The sequence below is a fragment of the Pongo pygmaeus genome, chromosome 1, assembly GCF_028885625.2.
Source record: "Pongo pygmaeus isolate AG05252 chromosome 1, NHGRI_mPonPyg2-v2.0_pri, whole genome shotgun sequence".
In the NCBI taxonomy this organism is placed as follows: Eukaryota; Metazoa; Chordata; class Mammalia; order Primates; family Hominidae; genus Pongo; species Pongo pygmaeus.
In genome coordinates, this window is record NC_072373.2 from 59671114 (window position 1) to 59684843 (window position 13730).

Sequence of the window (13730 nt, forward strand, 5' to 3'; positions counted from 1 at the left end):
AACAAACAAACAAACAAACACACAAAAATCTCTACCACAGAGCAGCAGAAATAATTGAGAAAAAACACACAAAACCTGAAAGCTGAGAAATACAGAGTTAGAAGAAGAAATCTGAGACATCTACTTTCCTATTTGAAAATATTTCAAAGCTACAGTAATAAAAATGTGCACAGTATGGTACTAGCATAAAGAAATAGGCGTAGACCAATGAAACAGAGTGAGCCAGAATTATATCAGCATAATACACAGTCAACTAAACTTTCACGAGGGTACCAAGATTACACAATGGGGAAAAAAATAATGTCTTCAATAAATGGTGCTGAAAAAGCTGAATAATTATGTGGAAATAATGAAATTGAATTTTTATTTTAAAATATGCTTAAAATATTAACTCAAAATGGATTAAAAACTTAAATCTAATACCTGAAATTATCAAACCACTATAATAAAAAACAGAGGAAAACCTCCATGACATTCGTCTGGACAATGATTTTTTTTTTTTTTTTTTTTTTTAGATGGAGTCTCACTCTGTCACCCAGGCTGGAGTGGAGTGGCATGATCTCAGCTCACTGCAACCTCTGCCTCCTGGGTTCAAGCAATTGTCTGTCTCAGCCTCTCAAGTAGCTGGGATTACAGGTGCCCGCCACTACACCTGGCTAATTTTTGTATTTTAGTAGAGAGGGAGTTTCACCACGTTGGCCAGGCTGGACTTGAACTCCTGACCTCAAGTGGTCTGCCCACCTTGGCCTCCCAAAGTGCTGAGATTACAGACGTGAGCCACTATGACCAGCCAATTTTTTTTAATATGACCCCAAAAGCACAGGTAACAGAAGTAAAAATGGACAAATGAAATTACTTCAAATTAAAAAGTTTCTGTATACAAAAGAAACAATAAACAGAATAAAAAGAGACCTACAAAGTGGAAGAAAACATTTGCAAGCCACTGTAGATCTAATAAGGAACTCCTACCATCTCAAAATAAAGAAAGAAAGAACAAGTAATCTGATTTAAAAATAAGCTTCAGTAGAGATTTTAAAGACATACAAATGGCCAACGGGTGTATGAAAAAAATGTTCAACATCGCTCATAACCAGGGAAATGCAAATCAAAACCATGAGATATTGCCTTGCATCACTTAGTGTGACTGTTGTCAGGAAAAACAAAAGATAAAAAGTCTTGGCAAGGCTGTGAAGAAAAGGGAACCTTTGTATATCACCATTGTTGAGAATATAAAATAATGCATGCCCTAAGAAAAACAGTATGGAAATTCCTTAAAAAATTAAAAATAGAACTACCATAAGATCTTATGGTACCACTTGTGGGTATATATCCACAAAAATTTAAATCAATATTCAAAAAGATATCTGCACTTACCTGTCATTGCAGCACTATTCACAAGAACCAATTTATTGACACAACCTAATGCTCATTGACAGATGAATTAATAGGTATGATGTCGTATATACATACAGTTACATGTTTAGTCAGCCTTTAAACAGGGGGAAATCCTATTTGCAATGACATGGATGAACCTTGAGAACATTATTCTTAGTGAAATAAGCCAGTCACAGAAGAATAAATACTGCATGATCCCACTTAAAAGGTAACAAAAAATTGTTGCTGAAACTCTATTTATTCTGTCAATATGTAATATTCATTAATAGATATATTGGGGGCAAAAGTAGCTATCTCATTAAAGGATACATTTTAAGTAACATACTTTTTGTTAAATAATGATTTATCTACATTTTATAAGCTATTTATGATTTTGATTGATGGCATACCAATAATAATTTTAAGATAACTCAACGTAGACATTGGCATAGGCAAGGATTTCAACAAAGAACCCAAAAGCAAATGCAATAAAAACAAAGATAAATGGCTGAGACCTAAATAAACTAAAGAGCTTCGCACAGCAAAAGGAACAAGCAGTAGAGTAAACAGACAACCCAAAGAGTGGTAGAAAATCTTCACTATCTACACATCTGACAAAGGACCAATATCCAGAATCTACGACGAACTCAAACAAATCAGTAAGAAAGAAACAAACAATCCCATCAAAAAGTAAGCTAAGGACATGAATAAACAGTTCTCAAAAGAAAGTATACAAATAGCCAACAAACATATGAAAAAATGCTCAACATCACTAATGATCAAGGAAATGCAAATCAAAACCACATGGTGATAGCATCCTACTCCTGCAAGAATGGCCATAATCAAAAAATCAAGAAACAGTAGGTATTGGCATAGATGAGGTGAACAAGGAACACTTCTACACTGCTGGTGGGAATGTAAACTACTACAGCCACTATGGAAAACAGTGTAGAGATTCCTTAAAGAACTAAAAGTAGAACTACGATTAGATCCAGCAATCCCACTACTGGGTATCTACCCAGAGGAAAATAAGCCATTATATGAAAAAGATACTTGCACACTCATGTATATAGCAGCACAATTCACAATTGCAAAATCATGGAACCAACCCAAATGTCTATCAATCAACTAGTGGATAAAGATACACACACACACACACACACACACACGATAGAATACTATGTAGCCGTGAAAAGGAATGAATTTATGGCATTTGCATCGACCTGGGTGAGATTGGTGACAATTATTCTAAGTGAAGTAACTCAGGAATGGAAAATCAAATATCATATGTTCTCACTGATATGTGGGAGCTAAGCTTTGAGGACACAAAAGCGTAAGAATGATACAATGGACTTTGGGGACTTGGGGAAGAGACTGGGAGGATGGCGAGGGATAAAAGACTACAAATATGGTGCAGTGTGTACTGCTCGGGTGTGGGTGCACCAAAATCTCACAAACACCACTAAAGAACTTACTCATGTAACCAAATACCACCTGTACCCCAATAACTTGTGGAAAAATAAAATTTAAAAAAGAAAAATGTAAGATTCTTACGTACAATGAAAAAAAAATTAAATTTAAATTATACAATTATTACACAACATATAATATGAAATTAATAAGGGGTAGGAAGTATATTGCCACAATTTTCTGATGGTAATATAATTAGGAATTTGAGTCCAATGAGAATAAGGAGTGATGAGAAGGGTGTGAAATCACAGTGACTTTTAGATTCCACTGGATGCATTTAAAGGTACTGCAACAATTTTTACCATTATAATAAAACAGTTCTATTCTAGTGACAATTTTCACAAACTCTCACAGGCTCTCCTTCCAAATCCATCTGTATAGCAAACAACTTTGGAAGGTAGAGATAGTATCTCCCTCTGAGGAAGAGGTCATATTTGTCATTCCTAGCAGTATAATAAAGAAAATGTTTCTCTACAGGGCAAACAACGGGCAGGTTTGCTAGAAAATTCATAACACTGGGGATTTCAAAATGTCATGGTTTCTCAGTTGAGACAACTCCACTGTCTGTGTGTCTTCCACATAGTCATACCCAAGCATTGCCCCCGTGAGACTTACAAACATGAAACATGCTGTCTGCTTAGCCAAAAAAAAAAAAAAAAAAAAAAAAAATCCTTTATTCTGACCCTGAAGTCTCATGCCTTCTGCCAGCATCTAGTAAACTTTGCCATGCTAGTGTGTCAGCACATGAGTAAAACCTCACACTCTTTGCAGTTCTTGAAAAAATATTTATGTTTATAATAAGCAAAACTATATCCTTTGTATTTATAATTATGATCAGATGTTTAGATCAAAATATAAATGTATGTGCTCAAATGTGAAGACCATGGCTATATATTTAATTTATTAATTATATAATTGTTAGCCACTGTAGCAGAAGGAAGAAAGTTTTCTTGTCTAGATTTTTCTTTCCTACTACAGCTATATCCCTAATGATCTGCCTGCCTGCACATAGTAGGTGTTCCAAATCTCTATGCTGAATGAGTGAATACTTTAAACAGTCTACCACTAGAAAAAAATATGAATGAAAGGCAATATTTTGAAATTTTGATAATTCATATTTGTGGAAAATAGAGGAGAAGCTATATTTTGTTTTTGATTTCAAAACTTACTTATACAATTGTATAAATTTATGCACAATTCCTTAAAATGACAGACAACATTTGTTGATTCAATTTTTCAAGATATTTGCAGAAAACATTAGCAGCCATCTTATTTTATGGGATATTCTGGGGTTTCATAGATGTTGAGATGATTATGAATAACTTGCATGATGTGGAATATCAGAGTTTATTTGATAATGTGTGGTCATCTTAAAAACTTGATATGGGTTCAGCAATTTTAAGTAGGGAAACACTTTGAACACATACTGTTAGCGGTATACATGGACTTATTTACAGTGCTTTTTCATGAAAAGATGAAGAACTCCAAAACCTTCTCGGTGTCATCAAATCTGCATGAAATCTTATTCAAATACATGTAATATTCAATATACTTTCCCAAACATTTGAAAGCAGAAATAAATACTTAGTCTTCAGAAAATTTTGCAGTTAGTCAAAAACCTGATGGACACTGACAGAGGACTTGAACTGTAAAGCTTATGCCTATATAATGACTGAACACTGACACTTGTATGAAATTATTTTTTTAAAAACTTGCCGGTGAATTAGTGTTTGGCTGACACTGGATTCCAAACATTAACGTAATTTGTGTATTTTATTATTATAATTAATAATGCTAGGTATTAGAACAATTATTTCTAAAGAACTTAATTTTTATCCTCAAAATAGAAGAATCTGAAAAATCTGATATGAATTTCTAAATCATTTTCATAGAAGTAGATCCATATGCGTGCCATTAGAAAATGTATGAATAAGGGCTCTGTTCTGTTCCATTGATCTATATCTCTGTTTTGGTACCAGTACCATGCTGTTTTGCCCTCAGAAATAATGCTGCATATCTACAACCATCTGATCTTTGACAAACATGACAAAAACAAGCAATGGGGAAAGGATTCCCTATTTAATAAATGGTGCTGGGAAAACCGGCTAGCCATATGTAGAAAGCTGAAACTGGATCTCTTCCTTACACCTTATACAAAAATTAATTCAAGATGGATTAAAGACTTACATGTTAGACCTAAAACCATATGAACCCTAGAAGAAATCCTAGGCAATACCATTCAGGACATAGGCATGGGCAAGGACTTCATGACTAAAACACCAAAAGCAATGGCAACAAAAGCCAAAATTGACAAATAGGATCTAATTAAACTAAAGAGCTTCTGCACAGCAAAAGAAACTACCATCAGAGCGAACAGTGAAACTGCAAAATGGGAGAAAATTTTCACAACCTACTCATCTGACAAAGGGCTAATATCCAGAATCTACAATGAACTCAAACAAATTTACAAGAAAAAAACAAACAACCCCATCAAAAAGTGGGTGAAGGATATGAACAGACACTTCTCAAAAGAAGACATTTATGCAGCCAAAAGACACATGAAAAAATGCTCATCATCACTGGCCATCAGAGAAATGCAAATCAAAACCACAATGAGATACCATCTCACACCAGTTAGAATAGCAATCATTAAAAAGTCAGGAAACAACAGGTGCTGGAGAGGATCTGGAGAAATAGGAACACTTTTACACTGTTGGTGGGACTGTAAACTAGTTCAACCATTTTGGAAGTCAGTGTGGTGATTCCTCAGGGATCTAGAACTAGAAATACCATTTGACCCAGCCATCACATTACTGGGTATATACCCAAAGGATTATAAATCATGTTGCTATAAAGACACATGCACACCTATGTTTATTGTGGCACTATTCACAATAGCAAAGACTTGGAACCAACCCAAATGTCCAACAATGATAGACTGGATTAAGAAAATGTGGCACATATACACCATGGAATACTATGCAGCCATAAAAAATGATGAGTTCATGTCCTTTGTAGGGACGTGGATGAAACTGGAAACCATCATTCTCAGCGAACTATCGCAAGGACAAAAAAACAAACACCGCATGTTCTCACTCATAGGTGGGAATTGAACAATGAGAACACATGGACACAGGAAGGGGAACATCACACTCCGGGGACTGTTGTGGGGTGGGGGGAGGAGGGAGGGATAGCATTAGGAGATACACCTAATGCTAAATGACGAGTTAATGGGTGCAGCACACCAACATGGCACATGTATACATATGTAACAAACCTGAACATTGTGCACATGTACCCTAAAACTTAAAGTATAATAATAATAAAATAAATAAATAAATAAATAAAATTTAAAAAACAGATTTTTATCTATACTTTGTAAATACTTGGATTTTTCTGATAAGTGTAAGGGCTCATGTTACTATTGTGAATTAATTTTTTTTAACCAAACATCAATTTTTTTCTTAGATAATGTGAAATGAGAATTTTTATACATAATAAATCCATTTAGTCTGCCTGTAAAAAAAAAGAAAATGTATGAATAATAATTAAAAATTATAATTGTCAATTTTGATAACATATTTTCTTCTATATTGTAAGAATATTATAAGTAGCTGTATGTTTCTATTGACAAAATAACTACAATAAAATGCCAATAATTCCAACAAGAATATCTAGATTATAAAAATTTTAAATTTGCTTTGTAAATAGAAGAAACTAATTAATTAAGAGATGGAAATTCTTGATTGCTTGTTGAAATATTATACCAATTTCCTTTTTTTCCTTAATACATGCAAAACCCAGCCTCATCTAGAGTATGGCTAATTTAATCAATAGTGGGTATTTCTTTATCCAACATGTTCTTCAAAATAGTATACTTGCATGACCATATGCACAGAATATTTGGGATCAAATTTCAATTCAATACGATCTCAGAGTAGTATAACAGTAAACCTGTTCCTTGACCTATAAGGTATTGAATAGGGATTAGTATCTAAACTTTTACAGTTTGAAAGGCTCAAACGTAAGTTCGCCAGTTCAACGAAGATGTATGATTCCATACTAATTCATCTCTTTCAAATAAATTTCACTGTGTTGGTATATATTCTATATGGTCTTAGACCTTGAGGTTATAGTTATAGGTGATAATGAAAAAGATACTTGATGAAATTCATCATTTTTTGGCCAGGTGCGGTGACTCACACTTGTAATCCCAGCACTTTTGGGAGGCCAAGGCAGGCAGATCACCTGAGGTCAGGAGTTTGAGACCAGCCTGGCCAACATGGTGAAACCTCATCTCTACTAAAAATGTAAAAATTAGCCAGGCGTGGTGGCGCATGCCTGTAGTTCCAGCAACTCAGGAGGATGAGGCAGGAGAATTACTTGAACTCAGGAGGCGGAGGTTGCAATAAGCATAGATCATGTCACTGCACTCCAGCCTGGGTGACAAAAAGAAGAAAAAAGAAAAAAATCATCATTTTTGAAAAAACAATTAAAAGGGTTAAACTAAAAATGTTCAAAAGATCTCTTAAGTTTTCAATTAAATTTCAGTTGTAGAATCAGATGCAATAACTAAGACCTATTTAAATATTTTTTAAATTAGACCATACCAAATAAGCTCACTGAGTAGTATGATGCATGCAGAGTATATTCACTTTCTCCAAATTGTTTTGCTTATAAAATGTAGATCAATGTTAGTTAAAAAGCAAAGAAATATATGGCCAGCCGGGTGCAGTGGCTCACGCCTGTAATCCCAGCACTTTGGGAGGCTGAGGTGGGCAGATCACGAGGTCAGGAGATGGAGACCATCCTGGCTAACACAGTGAAACCCCGTCTCTACTAAAAATACAAAAAATTAGCCAGGTGTGGTGGCGGGTGCCTGTAGTCCCAGGTACTCGGGAGGCTGAGGCAGGAGAATGGCGTGAACCCGGGAGGCGGAGCTTGCAGTGAGCCGAGATCGCGCCACTGCATTCCAGCCTGGGTGACAGAGGAAGACTCCGTCTCAAAAAAAAAAAAAAAAAAAAGAAATACATGACATGGCCAATTTGTTTCAGTGGGACCAATTTGAAATATGTGTGTACATATACACTATCGTATATTACTTCCTTTTACTGTTAATGGGCAAGTAGTGCATCTTTAAATGAAAGTCAGAATCTATTAAATAATTCTAAGTTATATGTGTTAATATGTAATATTGTAGCCATCCCAACTTACAAAACATAATCTTTCAAAGATAAATTACTATGGATATATCCAGAATATAACCATCTTGTCTTCCATAACTTATTTTTCTAAGGTTTTCATTTATTTTTGTTTTTCAAAGTTCCTGCCATTTCAACTATTTTGTAATGGTTAATCTTAAACACATGCAAACCATATAAATAAACATAATGACAAATAAAGTCTAAGAAAATTATGTGTTTACTTTGAGTGGAAGATAATGAGCTATAATTAATCATAAGGAATGTTATGTACTCACATAACAGTGCTGTTAAATACTGAGTTGAGATGCCAACAGAACACCAGTAGGAAAGAATACCACTCTTCTCTGTTTAATAAACATAGTAATTAATATCTCCTGCTGAATAGTTTACAAAATTATAGTCCCTGTGGTAAGAAAACCATTATGAACCTTAGGGGGACATCTAATCATATTTAACAGTTAACAAAAACAAACAAATAATTGTCTTTATTTTAGTAGCAAATATAATCCATAAGTCTGTCTTCTTCCTGGGAGCTAGTGACATATTTAGAAAAGCATATTTGCAAATGTTTTCAGTATTTTGAATACCTATCTTTATTGATTTGTAAATATAGTTATTTATAGAATCAATTAAAATACTTTTAGAAATTTTACTATTGAATCAGAATGGCAATTAGGGAGAAAAGTAAATGCATACCACAAATAGTAGTTGAAATTATATTTATAAATCATAGCTAAGAAAGAAAAGATTGAAAATGTCTTGCAAATAGAGCTTCTTATTCTTAAACTTACTGTAACAAACACTTGATGTGAATACTGAACTCTTTCTGTGAATAAATAAAATGTCTATAAAATTCTCACACACATTTACTAGCAGAAATAGATAAACACCAAATCAACAAAAAACAATAAAGCAAAAACGACCATTTAAAAAGTGTACGTTTAAAATATAAAGAGTATGAGGTCAAGTAAAACTTAAATTTGTTTCTTTTCTTATTCCGTCTTCAAATTCATTAACAAATGGATGATGCATCGTGAGATTGATTCACTGCATCTAAACAGCTCTGTAGATGGGGGGACACTACATATTTTAGGCCAAGAATTTAGAATAAAACATGGTTGTCTTAAAACCTTATGGTATTATTTGATTTTATAATCAGGTTACACAAATAATTGGGATCAAAAGTCTTCTTTTAAAAAATAAATTCTCTTACTCTAGTACTACCCTGTGCAATAAGCTAAAGTATTTTCATACATTCCTGCTTTCAGTCATAGCAAGAAAGCCAGAAAATAAATATTTGGGAACTTTGACATAAAGAACTCAAACTTAGATTCCAAAGAACAGCTCTGGGGACACCTATATACTTACAGTCTGCAACAACCCCTTCAAGTGCCTCTGAAAACCTGAAAATCTAAGAGAAAAATGTCATTATGTATAAATTCACCAGATTGCTGTTCCCAAACGATTTCTGAAAATAAATTTCAGACACAACCCCTAAAATTTCTTCAAAGTAGTATAGATATTTCTGGTGGGCTGGTGGGAGCAGAAAAATAAAATTATCTTAAACTGACAGAAATTTCAGGTGCATTCATTTGATCCAAGGCAAGGAGTTAGCTTTCCAAGAGAAAGACAATCTTCAGAAGGAAGGCTTGGGACAAATTATTAATAGCTAGATATTTGATATAAAATTGAATGCCTGGAACAGATCATATTTTAATATGTTCTTCTCTACACTGCAAGATTATTTTAAAATTATTCATGCATTATTAAAATTATTATTGAATAAAATTATTCATAATAATTTAAAAATATTAATAATGAATACAAAAGATACTCACATAGTGAAAACTTTCCTTTATTGAAACCTATATGAGCCACTAAAATATACTATTGTGAAAAAGGACAAAAGAAATAAATTAGTACGTTTTAATTACATTAATATATTTTCTTTTAAATCAACTTTATTGTGGGGGGAAGAATTTTAGCTTCATAGCAAACTTGAGGGACACTACTTTTACATACCTTATTCTTCCCGACTCCACATATCCACAGCCTCCTCCATTACCAACACCTCCCACACTTGTTACAACTAGCAAACCTACATTGATGAGTCATTATCAACCTAAGTTTGTGGTTTACATTATGATTCATTCTGGGTGTTGTACTTTCATTGAGTTTAACAAATGTATAATGACATATGTCCACCATTATAATATCATACAGAATAGTTTCCCTACCTTAAACATTTCTGTCCTCTGTCTATCCATCTTTCCCATCTCTTAGTGTCTGACAGTCACTAATCATTTTACTGTCTCTGCAGATTTGTCTTTTTCAGAATGTCATGTAGTTTCAATCATACAGTATGTAGCCCTTTCCAGCTGGTTTATGTTACTTATTAATGTGCATTTTAAGTTTTCTCCATGTGTTTTCAAGGCTTGATAGTCCATTTCTTTTTAGTGCTGACTAATATTCAACTGCTCGGGTATTCACAGTTTAATTACCGATTCACCTACTGAAGGACTTTTGGTTGCTTCTAAGTTTTGGCAATTATGAATAAAACTGCAGTAAACATCTGTGTGCTAGTTTTTGTGTGGACTTAATTTTCCATTAATTTGGGTAAATACCAAGGAACATAATATGCTGGACTGTTTGGTAAGAGAATGTTTACTTTTATAAGAAACTGGCAAACTGTCTTTCAAAGTAGTTGTACCATTTTGTATTCCCATTGACAGTCAATGAGAGTCCTATTGCTTCACATCCTTGCCAGTATTTAGTGTTGTCAGTGTTCTAGATTTTGGTCATTCTTTTAGGTATGTAGTGATAACACATTGTTACTTATTATGCATTTCCTTAATGACATATGATCTGGAGCATCTTTTAATATGCTTATATATCAACTGCACATTTTCTTTGGTGAGGTGTAGGTTCTTCTCTTTGTCCATTTTCAATTGGTTGCTCAATTTTTTTAATTTAGATTCAAAGGGTATATGTGCAGATTTGTTGCATGATTATATTGCATAAAGGTGGAAATTGTGCTCCTAGCGCACCCAGTAGCCAAAGAGCAAACACTGTACACAACAGGCAATCTTTCAACTCTCACTTTCCTTTCAATCTCTCCCCTTTTGGAGCCCTCAGAGTCTATTATTTTCATTTGTGTATCCATGAGCACACATTATTTAGCTCCCACTTATGAGAGAAAACGTGGTATTTGATTTTCTGTTTCTGAGTTATTTTACTTAGGATAATGGCTTCCAGCTTTATTCATGTTGCTACAAAGGATATGATTTTATTGTCTTTGATGGTATTCCGTGATGTATATATACCACGTAGTATTCCATGGTGTATGTATACCACATTTTCTTTACTCAGCAAAATGCTGATAGACACCGAGGTTGATTTCATGGCTTTCCTAATGTGAATAGTGTCATGATATTGCCTTATTGTTGAGTGCATTCTTCTGTCAAGTTCAGATAATAATTTTCACATGATGTGATAATAGAAGTAACTCAAATTTTGGTCCTACCTATTTACAATCACTAGGTGCATGGTTTATGTAGAATCTATTGTTAAACAAAAGAATGTGTAGCTAAATGGGCATCATAGACAAGAAAGACATGCAAAATGATTCTGATCTATTCTGAACCACCACAAACTTAACACTTGAAACAAATGTGTGTAGCTGGCCTGTTTGACCAATGTCATTATTATTTTAAAGGATTCTATAGAGAATGCCTCATTACTCATATTGCCTCCACCTGGTGCAGACTACTCCCACTGTCCCACCCCTGCTATGGCACCTTTGAGTGGTGTGATCATAGATATACACATAGGCACATCTCATCATCTTCCTACAGAGACGATTAAGCAATAACACAATGGAGATGAGCATTTTGGATGGAGACCTCTGAGTACGAATATTCTCAGCATATTTTGCAGAAGTCCAAGAATTCTCATTATACATCTTTCACTGCCCTTTATTTACTTTATGTACTATGGTCATTGAGGTTGACAGCAGGGAAATGTGGAGGTTTGTTTTGCAGGATTTCCTTTTGTGAAGGTAAAAATAAATCACTTTCTTTATAAAAGACTTTAATATGGTAAAATAAAAGTAGTTTTGGTCATTTGCAATACCCATACCAAGTCTCATCAAGAAAGTAAGTTTGTAATCCCAGCACTTTGGGAGGCTGAGGCGGGTGGATCACGAGGTCAGGAGATCGAGACCATCCTGGTTACTGGCTAACATGGTGAAACCCCGTCTCTACTAAAAATACAAAAAAAATTAGCTGGGCGTGGTGGCGGGCGCCTGTAGTCCCAGGTACTGGGGAGGCTGAGGCAGGAGAATGGCGTGAACCTGGGAGGCAGAGCTGGCAGTGAGCCTAGATTGCACCACTGCACTCCAGCCTGGGCGACAGAGCGAGACTCCGTCTCAAAAAAATAAATAAATAAATAAAGTAAATTTGCTCTCCTTTTCCCCAGGGGGAAGACATACGGCTTCACTGAAGAAGAGCCCACTTAGGCATCTGCTGCTTGTTGTTAGGCAACTACATAAGCAAACAAATACATGATCCCAAAACTATATTATATATATTTTTAAATTCTCCTAATTAATGTATTACCAAATATGACTCAGTGTCAATGCTACAGCAGTGTTTATACATTTTTATTTTTCACTTTTTGCTGTAACTTTACTTTTTATTTGTTTCTATGTGATATTATTCACTGTTATTATTATAATTTAGTCAACACAACTTAACTGTTATTTTCATCATGAATAGTTGTGGAATGAGATCTTTTCATTATTGTACAACAGGTCCTTGAATAGTGTCATTTTGTTCAATGTCGTTTTATGAAAACGTAGATGAGAAAAGAGAATCTGTTCTCGGCTGGGGGCCACTGTCTGTGTGCAGTTTGCATGTTCTCCCCATGTCTGTGTGGGTTTTCTTTGTTTGCTCTTGTTTCCTCCCACATCCTAAAGATATGGACCTTAGTTTACTTGGTGTGTATACATGGTCCCAGCATGAGTGAGTGTGAGTGTCTGTGTGAATGCACCCTGTGAGGAAATGACGTCCTGTCTAGGACTGGTACCCACCTTGTGTCCTGAGCTGCCTGGACGTCTTTAGCCACCTGAAAACCTGAACTGGAATAAGTAAGTAATTATCTTACTTGCTTTTATTAAGATTTTTAAAATGTATATTTAATACACATTTATTTTAATGTTTAATATTAGAAGTGTTTTGGTCTTTATTTAGAAGTTGTTGATGATTTTGTGACCAGAAATATGCCATAAGAACTTAATTCTTTTGCATGTCAATTAGCCTATGGTAAAATTGGTTTCATTACATATCATTTTGCTTAAAGTAGCAGTTTCTTTTTTGAGACAGTCTCGCTCTGTCGCCCAGGCTGGAGTGCAGTGACACAATCTCGGCTCACTGCAAGCTCCGCCTCCTGGGTTCCCGCCATTCTGCTGCCTCACCCTTCCGAGTAGCTGGGACCACAGGCTCCCTCCACCACGCCGGGCTAGGGCTAATTTTTTGTATCTTTAGTAGAGACGGGGTTTCACCGTGTTAGCCAGGATGGATGGTCTCGATTTCCTGACCTCGTGATCTACCCGCCTCGGACTCCCAAAGTGCTGTGATTACAGGCGTGAGCCACCGCGCCCGGCCTAAAGTAGCAGTTTCTAAG